A 14,700-nucleotide genomic window follows, 5' to 3' on the forward strand; every position below is an offset into this window, starting at 1 on the left:
CACCAAAATGGGTTTTGGAGGAACTTTCCTCAAGATAGTCGAAGCCATCTACCACAAGCCTACGGCAAGCATTATTCACAATGGAGAAAAACTAAGGGCCTTTCCTCTAAGATCAGGCACAAGACAAGGATGCCCACTCTCACCACTTCTCTTCAATATAGTACTGGAAGTACTTGCGATAGCTGTTAGACAAGAAAAAGAGATCAAGGGCATCCAGATAGGAAAGGAAGAAATCAAACTCTCACTATTTGCAGATGATATGATACTATATCTAGAGGAGCCCAAAGCGTCTACTAAGAAACTCTTAGAAACAATAGACTTATACAGTAAAGTTGCAGGCTACAAAATCAATACGCAAAAATCCATGGCTTTCCTATATACAAACAATGAGGCAGAGGAAAGGGACACGAAAAAAGCAATCCCATTCACAATCGTGCCCCAGAAAATCAAGTACCTCGGAATCAGCTTAACCAAGGATGTAAAAGACCTCTACAAAGAAAACTATAAAACGCTACTCCATGAAATAAAAGAAGACATGAGAAAATGGAAACATATACCTTGCTCATGGATAGGGAGAATCAATATTGTCAAAATGACAATACTCCCCAAAGCATTATACAGATTCAACGCGATCCCTATAAGTATACCCATGACATTCTTCAAAGAAATGGATCAAGCAATCCTAAAATTCATATGGAACAACAAACGCCCACGGATAGCTAAAACAATTCTTGGGAAAAAGATGATGGGAGGCATCACCCTCCCCAACCTCAAACTCTACTACAAAGCAGTAACAATTAAAACAGCATGGTACTGGAACAAAGGCAGAGCCGTAGACCAATGGAACAGGGTGGAATATCCCTACACACAACCTCAAATGTATGATCATCTAATCTTTGATAAGGGAGCAAGAGATGTGAAGTGGAACAAGGAAAGTCTCTTCAACAAATGGTGCTGGAACAACTGGAGAACCACATGCAAAAAAATGGGCTTAGACCTTGACCTGACACCATGCACAAAAGTCAGATCAAAATGGATTAAAGACCTCAACATTAGACCACAAACCATAAGGTACATTGAAGACAAGGTCGGCAAAACCCTCCACGATATTGAAGATAAAGGTATCTTCAAAGGTGACACGGAACTAAGCAATCTAGTAAAAACAGAGATCAACAAATGGGACTACATTAAACTAAAAAGCTTCTGCACTGCAAAAGATACAGTGACCAGAATCCAAAGACTATCCACAGAATGGGAAAGGATATTTACACAATACCCATCAGATAAGGGGTTGATATCAATGGTATATAAAGCACTGGTTGAACTCTACAAGAAGAAAACATCCAACCCCATCAAAAAGTGGGGCAAAGAAATGAACAGAAACTTTACGAAGGAAGAATTACGAATGGCCAAAAGGCACATGAAAAAGTGCTCTACATCGCTAATCATCAGAGAGATGCAGATCAAAACAACCACGAGATACCACCTCACACCACAGAGACTAGCACACATCCAAAAGAACAAAAGCAACCGCTGCTGGAGAGGATGTGGGGAGAAAGGGACCCTTCTGCACTGCTGGTGGGAATGCCGACTGGTTCAGCCCTTCTGGAAAACAATATGGACGACTCTCAAAAAATTAGATATTGAGCTCCCATTTGACCCAGCAATACCACTGCTGGGAATATATCCCAAAGAGGCAAAAAAGTATAATCGAAACAACATCTGCACATGTATGTTCATCGCAGCACTATTTACAATAGTCAGAATCTGGAAAAAACCCGAATGCCCTAGAACGGATGACTGGTTGAGGAAACTTTGGTACATCTATACAATGGAATACTATGCAGCTGTCAGAAAAAAGGAGGTCATGAATTTTGTATTTAAGTGGATGGGCATGAAAAGTTTCATGCTGAGTGAAATGAGTCAGAAAGAGAGAGACAGACATAGAAAGATTGCACTCATCTAGGGTATATAGAATAACAGAGTGGGAGACTAACACCCAAGAATTGTAGAAATAAGTACTAGGAGGTTGACTCCATGGCTTGGAGGCTGGCCTCACATTCTGGGGAAAGGGCAACTCAGAGAAGGGATCACCAACTATAATGTAGTCGAAGGCCATGTGGGGGAAGGGGGTTGCGGGCTGAATGAGGGCTAGAGACTGAGCACAGTGGCCACTCAACACCTTTATTGCAAACCACAACAGCTAATTAGAGAGAGAGAACAGAAGGGAATGCCCTGCCACAGTGGCAGGGCGGGGTGGGGGGAGATGGGATCGGGGAGGGTGGGAGGGATGCTGGGTTTACTGGTGGTGGAGAATGGACACTGGTGAAGGGATGGGTTCCCAAACTTTGTATGAGGGAAGCATAAGCACAAAAGTGTATAAATCTGTAAATGTGCCCTCATGGTGATTCACGAATTAAAAATAAATAAATTAATTTAAAAAAAAAGAAAAGCATTGCCTATGCTGTCTTCTATTATTTCATAATTTTCTTTCTTACATTTATATCTTTAATCAATTTTTAAACTAATTTCTTGTGTATGGCTTTGGAAAGTAATTTAGTTTCATTCGTTAGCAAATGACTTGCCAGATTTCCCAGCATCAGTTATTGAAGAGACTTTGTAACTCTATATAGGTTCATATCTTTTGTGCTCCAGAGTACCAGTGAGGTGGCCTGGATAATCCCTGATCAGCACTACATCCTTGAAGTCTCTCATTAAACCACTAGCCTAGTTGTCTGAGAATTCCCAGACAACCTGAACACCACATGGGAGGCTTCCAAATAAACGTAATGATCTATAATTTTTTGAAGTAAAGCTTATTTTTATATTTGGGTAATTTGGGGGAAGAATCACACCCAGCAGCATTCAGACCTTATTCCTGACTCTAAACTTGGGGATCATTACTGGCCATAGATGATACTGGGGATTGGCAAAGCAAACACTCTAACTGCTATAGTACTTCTCAGGCCCCATAATGATTTACTGCTTAATTTTGTGGTAAATACTATTCGGCTTTAAATAAGTATTTTAATGGCATCTCTATAAGCACAGAAAATCTTTCCATCTCTTTTTCTTCTATTTATTTCAAAATGTCATACTTTTTCACTTGTAGATATTTTACCTATTTGATTAAATTTATCACATATTTTAAAATTACTGAATTTATTTATGTCTATTCACCACTCTGGCCTTCTTTGGTTGCAGTGACTGGAGTTTGCATACTTGCCTAGCTGTGGTGTTTGCACAGAAAGATTTCTTTGATGCAACTGAGATTCGGAATTTAACCTAATGCTCCGTTCTCCAAATTCAGTACTCGTATAAGGAATTCCAAGAGGTATTTTGTATGTTCACTCTGTAATGTGCCAATTTACTACTTTGAACTGTTATTTCTAATAGTTCTATAAAAGAGTCTTCAATATTTTTCTAATTATTATACCACGTTTATACCATTATACAATCACAGTAATAGTTCTACTTCTTTTAAATTTAGATATATTTCATAATTTTTTCTCATCTACTTACTCTTGGAAAGGCTTCTAATATTATATTTCCATATATTAGGGAAAAAGCTTTCAGTTTTTGAATATTTACTGATGTTAGCTAGGGCTTATAATATGTGGCCTTCATTATAATGAGGTAGTTTCCTTTTACACACATTCTGCTTTTAAATCATTTAATTTAAAAAAATGATGAATTTTATCAAATGCTTTCTATGCATCAATTGAAACCCATTTATGCTTATTTTGAAACATCTTACACATTTGGTCAAAGTCCAGTTTGGCTTACGTTGTTAGCTATTTTATTGTGTCATTGAATTCAGTGACTGGAGTGATAGCACAATGGGTAGGGCATTTGCCTTGCATGCAGCCAACCTGGGTTTGATTCCTCCGTCCCTCACGGAGAGCCTGGCAAGCTACAGAGAATATCTCGCCCACACGGCAGAGCCTGGCAAGCTACCCATGGCATATTCGATATGCCAAAAACAGTAACAAGTCTCACAATGGGGACGTTACTGGTGCCGCTCGAGCAAATCAATGAACAATGGGACTACAGTGCTACTACAGCGCTACACAGTGCTACACTGAATTAAGATTACTAGGAATTTTTTGAGGATTTTTACATCAAAACAAGTTTTTTCATTTTGACACACTCTTCTTTTTCTATCTTCTTCTATTTGATTCCCTTGGACATCAATATCTTCAAGAAGTCTGATGCAAGCTTCCATTTCACTCATATTATTTTGATATCATTCTCTACTATGCATTTTTGTTTTGTTTTTGAGGCACATCTGGCAATGTTTGTGGATTACTCTGGCTTAAAGCTTGTGGGTTACTCTCAATAATTCACAGAGGATCTTGCAGCCCTAGGGATAACGATTGGTATCATTTTGTAGAGTTTTTCACATCAAAATCTGTTATTTTCTTACTTAGAAATTTTATTTCTATCTTTCACTCATTTCTTTTATTTCCCCATTCGTTGATTTGTGTTTCTGAGTTTTCTTGTAGCTCTTAGCTTTTCTGGGTTATTTTGTGCAATTTTCATTTGCTATTTTGATTATTTTCCTAACATTTGTGTTCATTGTATTGATTTTAATTCTCTAGTAATTATATACAATCTTCCATGTCTATTTCCCCCAATGGGGAGCACAATTTATTTACTTATTTATTTTAAATTTTTATTAAAGAATCAGAATTTGCAAAGTTACTGATAGTTGAGATTTTGGCATACAATAATTGAACACCAATCCCTCACCAGTGCCAACTTCCCTCACCATTGTTCCCACATTATCTTCACACCGCAAACCCTACCTACCCCTCATGTCAACTTGACAGGCAAATTACAAAGTTTCAGTGGTTGCTACTTAGATCTCATGTTTTCAGTTTTGTTGAATCTGTGTTTTTGGAAATGTGGCTATACCCCACACTGATATTACCAATATAACTGAAGCACTGATGCCTGTTCACTGACTACTTCTTGTTCTTTCTTCCTGCCTTGATTTCTTTCATTCTCTGACCATCTCCTTTCTAAAACCTGAGGTAAATGTTGATATAGGCAGCCCTTTCTTACTAAAATAAATTTTCATTTATTGTAGTGTACTATATTTCACAGGTAGTGAGGTCATCCTGTGTCTTTATTCCTCTGGTTTCCTTCACTCAACATGGTTGGAACTGGGAGCACAGTTTATTAAACAGACTGTTAAGACCTTTGCATACATTCATTTAGATTTTTCATGTTATTGAATTCATTAGTAATCTTCCATGTCTTTGAGGATTAATTCTGGAGAATTTTTTTTCTCTCCTTGTGAATTCATATTACCTTAAGGTCTCAAGTAGCATTTTGTTCACTTTTTGTCTAATGGTAGCGCTGGTTGGGCTGGTCCAGCTGGAATGACAGCACAGTGGGTAGGGCGTTTGCCTTGTACCTGGCCGACCCAGGTTCCGATTCCTCTGTCCCTCTCAGAAAGCCCGGCAAGCTACCGAGAGTATCGCGCCCACACGACAAAGCCTGGCAAGCTAACCATGGCATATTGGATATGCCAAAAACAGTAACAACAAGTCTCACAATGGAGACGTTACTAGTGCCCACTCGAGCAAATCAATGAGTAATGGGATGACAGTGATACAGTGACAGTGGTAGCGCTTAGGGTTTTTATTTTATTTTTCATTTGTATGAGACACTTAGAGTGTTATTCTTCCAGCAGGAAGATTTGGGGTTTGAATTTGCTTTTGGCCTCCATATGTTTTATTAGTAATTACTCTGTAAACAGGTTTCTAGAGGGTTTTATATATATATATATATATATATATATATATATATACACATATAAAGTTTACTTACTAAAAACATGCCTAGGGGATGTTTTGTGATTAGTGCCATTCATGAGGTCATTGTTTGTATGAATAGAAAAGTAGCAGTAATTTTTCAGCATTTTTAATACCTATAAATTTGTACCAGTAAGTAGACCGGAGATGTAAAACACCTGGTCTAGAGCACTTTCTTTGATTATTTTCTTTGTTGGGGTCTTTGCCTTCATGGAACGCCCAAGTTCCTTTTATGATTTTCACCTGTATCAAATGAGCGTACCTCCAGAGTTTTTCTGTTCTCTCCTTATCTGTGTCTCTGCCCATGCCAGCCCATGTACTGTCTGTGTCTGCCTACAACAAAAAATAGTATTCAGGTATTTCTGTATACTTACCAGCTAAAGAATTAAGACTTATCCTATGTTCCATCTTTGTTGTGGCCTGTGTTGGTTTCTGAGGTACAAGGGATATCTCAATGAAGTTGTGAGTCGCTCAGTGCCTTGTTCTTCCTGTTTTATCATCATTCCTCTTGGGAGAAAGGCAAAGAATGACCAATTTCACCATCTTGTTTTTCAGTCTTCATCCAAGTATTAGAAGAAAGAAAACAAACAGAGAAATATTATTTACCCCAGTAATGTGGAAAATGGGACTTTCAAATAGTTTTTCATTAATTTGACATAATTCAATTTGATACTGGTGTAACAGAACTGGAATATAGGGTTTTTTGATCCTGTATCCATGGTTTTACTTCTTCTGCATTCTATACAGCTTCTGAAGTGTGTTACCCTATAGGGATACGTAATAATTTAACATTTATCTTTTAATGAATCACTATTACTGCAAGTTTTACAAAGTCTCTCTTAAATATTTGTATGCAAATACTTGTATAGCCATGTGCTTTAATGAAAATTTGTTAAATATCAAAGAGTAGATTGACTCTATATATACATACATATATATGTGTGTATATATGTATATGTGTATATATATGTATATATACATATATATATACACTTTGTGGTGATCAGGGCTTACTATTGGATCTGTGCTGGCCAATCACTCCTGGCAGGGCTCAGGGACAATATATGGTGCCAGCGATTGAACTGGGTTAGGCATTTGTAAGCCCTACCCACTTTACTATATTTTCATCTCTTATATTTCTATTATAAGAATCTACAAGATCAAGAGAGATAGTTCGATAGGATGAATGCATACATTGTATGTAGGAGAACTTGTGATTTGATGTCCAGTACGGTATGTTCACCTCTGCAATGCCAGGAGAAACCCACAACTATAGAGCTAGGAGCAGCTCATGAACTTTGTTAGGTGAAACCAAAACAAAATCAAGGGAGTTTCTTCAAATTTACATAGGTGAGGCCCGAGCAGGAGGAAAGTCCCATTCCCAATTGTTGTACTCCGCCAGATCCAAAACATGTCTTTTTAAATATTTTATTGAATCACCATAAGATAGTTTTCATGTTTGGGTTACAATCACAAGCTTTCATGTTTGGGTTACAATCACACAATGATAAAATACCCATTCCTCCGCCAGTACACATTCCCCACCATTAAAATCCCTGGTATACCCCCCCTTTTCCCACCCCCTGCCTCCATGGAAGACAATAATCCCCATACTGTGATGTACAGGTACAAACTTATGAACTTTTGTGTTTACATTTTACTCATACAGTGATCGTTTACTCCCAACCCCATGAAAAAATTGGGGATAGAAATGAACAGAAATTTTCTCAAAGAAGAAATTCGAATGGCTAAAAGACACATGAGAAAAAGCTCTATGTCACTAATCATCAGGGAGATGCAGATTAAAACAACAATGAGATATCATTTCACACCACAGAGACTAGCCCACGTCCAAAATAACAAAAGCAACTGCTGTTGGTGTGGATGTGGGGAGAAAGGGACTCTCCTTCACTGCTGGTGGAAATGCCGACTGGTTCAGCCCTTTTGGAAAACAAGAGTGCCCAAAAACATATGACTGGTTAAAGAAACTTTGGTACATCTACACAATAGAATACTATGCAGATGTTAGAAAAGATGAAGTCATGAAATTTGTGTATAAGTGGATCTATATGGAAAGCATCATGTTAAGTGAAATGAGTCAGAAAGAGAGAGACAGACATATAAACATAGCACTTATCTGTAGAATAAAAAATAACAGAGTGTGAGATTAACAAGCAAGAGTAGTAGAGATAAGGACAAGGGGGTCTGCCCCACAGCTTGGAAACTGGCCTCACATGCTGGGGGAAAAGGCAGCTCAGATAGAGAAGGGAACACCAAGTAGAGGATGTCGGGAGCACCCATTAGGGTTGGAAGATGCGAGCTGAAAGTAGACTATAGACCGAACATGATGGCCACTCAATATATCTATTGCAAATTACAATACCCAAAAGGAGAGAGAACAAAGGGGAATGCCCTGACACAGAGCCAGGGTGGGGTGGTGGGGGATTTGGTGGGTGTGGTGAGAGGGATACTGGGATCATTGTTGGAGGTGAATGGGCACTGGTGGAGGGATGGGTAAACAATCACTGTATAAGTAAAATGCAAACACAAAAGTTCATAAGTTTGTAACTGTATATCACAGTGATACTCTAATAAAAAATAAAAATAAAGTTAAAAAATGCACAGAGTAGCAAGAAGCATCAGAAAATGAAATCCAATATTTTATTGCTTATAAGAGACATACTTCAAATCATATTATATACACACACAGAATAAATAGTTAAATAAAAGTTAATGGTCTACAGAAGAAAGTAATGACAGCCATACTTAGATCATTTAGTGTTCAAATTTTAAAAAAGCAATAAGAGGGGGCTGGAGTGATAGCACGGCGAGTAGGGCATTTGCCTTGCACGGGGCCCACCCAGGTTCTATTCCCAGCATCCCATATGGTCCCCTGAGCACCGCCAGGGCTAATTCCTGAATGCAAAGCCAGGAGTGACCCCTGTGCATCGCCAGGTGTGACCAAAAAATTGAAAAAAAGAGAAAGCAATGAATGAGACAAGGCTGGTTACTATATATTGGCTAAGGGCTTAATATATCAAGAATATTTGACATTCGACAAATATCAACCAAATAAATGGTCAGTGAAGAGTTTTTAGGCAAATGACACATTTGAAGAGCTATTTTGTTAGCAACATGACAGTAGTGGAATATTTTAATAGCAGACTCTCCTTTTTGGATAGATGAACCAGACCAAAAATCTATAGCATTGTCATCTCGTTCACCAATTTGCTCGAGCGGGCACCAGTAATGTCTCCATTGTGAGACTTATTACTGTTTTTGGTATATCGAATACACCAACGGTAGTTGACCAGGCTCTGCCTTGCGAGCAGGATACTCTCGGTAGCTTGCCGGGCTCTCTGAGAGGGATGGAGGAATCGAACCCAGGTCAGCTGCCTGCAAGGCAAATGCCTTACTCACTGTGCTATCACTCCAGTCCAACAATAAATAAACAATCGGAATGCAATAATTGCCGCAAACGAAGAATTAAAAAAACTGACAATAATCAGCATACACAAAACTCCACACTTTCAAAACTTTGACAACACATTCTTCTGTAGTACACATGAAAAATTTTCAGGGGTAATATGCTGGGGCACATTACAAGTATCCAGAATGTGTCAAAAATAGGCATTATATCAAGGATTTTCTTAGACTACAATGTATTCTCAAACTACAATGAAGGTTGAAATCAATCATTAGAATTTGGAGAAAAACATTTCATGTTTGTAAAATGAATAGCACACTGTTAAATAACCACTGAATCTGGGACTAGAAGGATAGTACAGTGGGTAAAGCACTTGCCTTTCATGCGGTCAATCTGGGTTCAATCCCCAGGTTTGCAAAATATCATACCCCAAGCAATGTAAGTAGTAATTATTGAGTGCAGACATCGGGGAATCTCTGGGTGTGAGCCAAATGCATCAAAGATATACTTGATCAATGAGTAAATTAAAGAAGAAATCAAAAGATTTCTTGAACCAAATAAGAATGAAGACAAAAACTATCCAAACCTATAGGACAGAGCAAAATCAGGACTCAAGTGAAAGCTAATAGCAATGTATACAAGAAAGATGAAAAAAATCAACTCAATAAGCTAACCACAAAGCTGGAGAAAGTAGGAAAATGCAGCAAAGAAATCCTAATTAGTAGAAGAAAGCAAATTATAAGACTTAGAGTAAAAATGGATGCTATAGAGATCAACAAAGTGTCACAGAGCATCAATGGAAAAACCAAAAAATGATTCTAAAGATTAAACAAGATTAAAAGTCTATTATTAGACCAATAAAAAAGAAGATTCAAATGAATCAAATCAGTGGTTAAATGGGAGAAATCACAATAGACACCTCAGAAATACAAATGATTATGAGTTTTTATTAAAAACTCTGTGCCACCAAGCTGGAGAACCTAGATTAAATGGAAAAAATCCTAGAAACATACAACCTTCTGAGGCCAGGGTGATAGTACAGTGGGAAGGGCATGTGCCTTGCACTCTGTTAACCTGGGTTCAGTCCCTGACACCCCATATGGCCCTCTGAGCCTGCCAGGAGTGATCCCTGAGAACAGAGCCAGGACTAAGCCCTGACCACCACTGGGTGTGCCTCCCCCCAACAACAAGAAATTAACACACAATCTTCTAATACTGAAACACTAAATCGGGAGGAAGTAGAAATCCTCAACAGTCCAATATCAAGCAAGGAAATTGATGGTTTTTTGTTTATTTGCTTTTTGGGTCACACCCGGTGATGCTCAGAGGTTACTTCTGGCTTTGTACTCAGGAATTACTCCTGGCGGTGCTCGGGGGACCATATGGGATGCTGGGAATCAAACCCGGGTCGGCCGCGTGCAAGGCAAATGCCTTACTTGCCATTCTATTGCTCCAGCCCCGGAAATTGAAATAATAATCTACATATGATCAAAAACTGTGGTCAAAGTGGATTTACTATTGAATGCTATTGTACCTTCAAAGAATACATACCAGTTACACCCCTCAAGTTCTTCAAGACAATTGATGAAGCAGTAATGCTTCCCAACATTTATCATTAACCCAGTTCCAGAAGCAGAGATGTAATATAAAAAATAACTACAGACCAATATCCTTCTTGAACATCGATGCAAAAGTCCTCAATAAAAGCTGAGCGAATCAATGCACCAATATTGTGAACAAGTAGAATTCCTCTCAGGTATGCAAGGGTGGTTGACTATATGCTGAAGACCAAATTAAAGTAATTTACCATATCAATAATAATAAGGAAGAAAAGCAATTGCAAACTTTTGACAAAATGCAACATCTATTTATAATAAAAACGCTTGACCAAGTTGGGATAGATGGAATACTCCTCAAGATATATCACTGTGAGACACATAGCCACTAAGTTGTTCATGAATAGGTTTCAGTCTTACAATATTGCAACACCATCCAGTCAGCAGTGTATGTTTCCCACCACCAATATCCCCGTTTTCTCTTCCTTGCCCAGCCATCTTCGGTGACAGGCAGTTTATTCCCTCTCTATCTTTTTCTCTTTTCCCATTTAGGCACTGTGGTTTGCAATACTCTTAATAGCAGGTTTTCATGTATATCACTTTTCTTATTTTCAGCATTCAGTTCTTTTCCAGAATGAACATTTCACTCTATTATTGTCAGAATAGTCCCTTCTCTGTCTTAACTGCAATATCCCTCATTTGTGGCAAGCTTCCTAAAATGGAGTAATCCGCCTTTTCCACATTTCTACTATCTCAATATTATTCTCATACAAAGTATCTATATATCTCACAAATGAGTGCTAACACTCCATATCTGTCACTCTCCCTATGATACATTTTACTCAGCATGACACTCTTCATGTCCATACATGTATAAGCAAATTTCATGACTTTATTTTTTATAGTGGATGCATCGTATTCTGTCATGCAAGCTTACCATAATTTCTTTAAACACTCATCTATTCTTAGGCACATGGGTTGTTTTCAGATTTGGGTTATTCATAATAGTGCTGAAAAGAAACTGGAAATGCAGATGTCTTTTGTGCATTGTGTTTGGGGGACCCTGTGTTACATTCCCAGGGGCGGTATTTCTGGGTCTTGTAGAAGTTTAATTTGTAGTATTCTGAAAATTATCCATATTGTGTTCAAAAATTCTGTACCATTTGATATTCCACCATCAACAAATGAGACTCCATTTTTCTTTGCATCTGCACCAGCACTGGTTATTGTTCTTTTAGATGTTTGCAGGTCTCTGTGGCTTGAGATGATATCTCATTGTTGCTTAGATTTGGATCTCACTAATGATTAGTGAAATAGAGCATGCTTTCATGCACCTTTTGGTCATTTGTATTTTCTCTTTGGGGAAGTTTCTGTTCATCTCTTATCCCCATTTTTGATGGATTGGTTGTTTTCCCATTGTAAATTCTACCAGAGTATGTATATATATATATATATTTATATATATCAAACATATATATACATGCTATTAACCCGTTATCAGATCTGTATTTAGTAAGTAATTTTTCCTACTCCGTGGCCTGTCTTTGTATCTACTTTAATGTTTTCTTTGAGGTGCGGAAAGTTCATTTAATTTAGTACACTTTTAATCTTTGATTCACTTGCAATGTCAGTGGTGTTTCATGCTTGAAGATGCCTTGTCTTCAATATCATGTTGATATCTGCCTATGTTATCCTCTACAAACCTTATGGACCAAGGTATATCAATTTTTATGCAATTTTGATTTCACGTTTGTGCATGGAATTAAAAAGAGATCTAAGTTTATGTTTTTACATGTAACAAGAGTTTTCTCGGCACTGCTTGTTTAAGAGGGTTTCTTTGCTCCACTTCATATTTTTGCTCCTTTATGGAAGAATAACTGACCATATATCTTAGGTTTAGTCTCGAGATATTCAAGTCTATTCTACTTTTCTTTATTCCATACATGCTGTTTTAATTACTACCACTTTTTAATACAGTTTGAAGTTGGGGAAAGTGATGCCTCCCATCCTCTTTTTCGTAAGGATTGTTTTCCAGGTGTGTGTGTGTATGTGTGTATGTATTTGTTTCATGTGAATTTCATGAGTATTTGATCTATTTCTTTGAAAATGTACATGGGTATCCATATAAGGACTGTATTAAATCTGTACAGTGCTTTTGGGAGTACTTCCATTTTAATGGTATTAAACTTCCATTCTATGAGCAAGGAATGTGTTTCCATTTTCCCATGTCCTTTTTATTTGTTGAAGTAGTTTTATAAGTAATTTTATAGGTTTTTCAACTTATTTATTTAAGCTGATTCTGAGGTACTTTATGTTTTGAGATATAATTGTGAATTGGATTATTAATAACTTTTTCTTCTATTTCATTATTTGTATATAGGAAAGTTATAGACTTTTGCACATGAATTTTATTGGCTACAACTGTAATATACAAATATATTTGTTTCTAGTACCTCTTTTTGTAGAGTTTGTAGAATTTTCTAAATATAGTATCATGTCCTTCACATATAGTGTGAGAAAGATTTCTTCCTTTTCCTCTCTAGATGCCTATATTTTTCTTACCCAATTGTTATGAACAGTACTTATAGTACTATATTAACAAAAATGGCAAGAATGGGCAAACTTATCATTTGTCATATCTTAGAAGAATGGTTTATAATTTTTCTCAACTGAGTATAACGTTTACTGTGGGCTTGTGGTAAATGACTTTGATTATATGAGAAAGGGCCTTTAGATTTCCATTTTATTGAGTTTTTTAAATCAAGAATGGTTGCTAAACCTTGTCAATTGTTCTCTATATATCCATTAATAGATCATATGATTTTTATATTTTCTTTTATTTATATGGTGTTCTATGTTGATTGACTTGTGTACGTTAAACCTTCCTTGCATTTCTGGGATTAATCCTACTTGTTCAAAGGAAATGATCAGTTTGATGAATTGTTTGATGCTGTTTGTGAATATTTTGTTGAGGATCTTTGAATCTGTGTTCAGATAGGACATGGCCTATTGTTTTCTTTTTTGCTGAAATTTCTCTCCGCTTTTGTTATCAGGGTAATGTTTGCCTCACATAAATCGTTTGGGAGTGTTTGTACTTCTCCCACTTTCTGGAAGAGCCTGAAAAGAATTGGCAGCAAGTCCTCTTTGAAGTTTTAAAAGAATTCACCAGTGAATTCATCTGGGCTTGGGCTTTTGTTTTTGGAAAAAATGTCCTTTACTATCTCTTTTATCCCTTTTAAGTTGATGTCTATGTCGCCTGATACTAGTAGCAAACAACATTCTTAATTGTAAAGCCATCCTCGGAGATTAGGTATAATGCATAGATATCCAATTTCACCACTACTATTTAATATCGTCTTGAAAATCTTCAGCAGCAAAATTATATAAGTAAAGGAAGTAAAACAGATCCAAATTAAAAATGAAACAAAACTTGTCAGCATGATTCAGGAAACTGAGGTAATCTCAGTGGCAGTAGATGGTGTACGAGGCCAGCTTCATACTTAAGAGTCACCATCTTTCCTCCCCAGGTAAAGATTATCCCTGTCCGTGAAGTGGAAAAGGAAGGGCGAGAGGTTAGCTACTCCACTTAACCTACCCAGTTCAGAACACAACACTCAGGCAGCACTAGCAATAGCAGGTGGTATCCGGGGACAGCTTAGTACTCAGTATTGCCATCATGCCAACACAGGAAAAGATTAAGCCTGCCCACACAGAGCATGGAAACTACACTTTTCTCCATGGCCGCGCATTTATTTACCTCTCCAAAACTCACCATGATCATACAAAGATATCCTAACTGTACTCACCTATATACACAAAAATTCACAAGAAAAAACTCCAACTGCAAACATCATAATGAGAATGCAATCCATAACAACACGACACTTAGTGAGTG

At 37.4% G+C, this 14,700-nt stretch overlaps 1 protein-coding gene across 8 annotated transcripts in view; it reads right to left on the reverse strand.

Annotated features, from left to right (window-relative positions):
- ZC3H12B (zinc finger CCCH-type containing 12B) overlaps nucleotides 1-14,700 on the reverse strand; it is a 287,177-nt gene that overhangs the window by 194,918 nt on the left and 77,559 nt on the right. For 7 of the 8 annotated variants that reach the window (XM_055120390.1, XM_055120389.1, XM_055120385.1 and 4 more), the window contains one exon: nucleotides 6,197-6,378. The exons of the other annotated variant lie outside the window; for it this stretch is intronic. The gene's annotated coding sequence lies outside the window, so the exon portion shown is untranslated. The remainder of the gene's footprint in view (nucleotides 1-6,196; nucleotides 6,379-14,700) is intronic. 8 annotated transcript variants of the gene reach the window in all.

The sequence above is a fragment of the Sorex araneus genome, chromosome X (assembly GCF_027595985.1).
Source record: "Sorex araneus isolate mSorAra2 chromosome X, mSorAra2.pri, whole genome shotgun sequence".
Classification (NCBI taxonomy): Eukaryota; Metazoa; Chordata; class Mammalia; order Eulipotyphla; family Soricidae; genus Sorex; species Sorex araneus.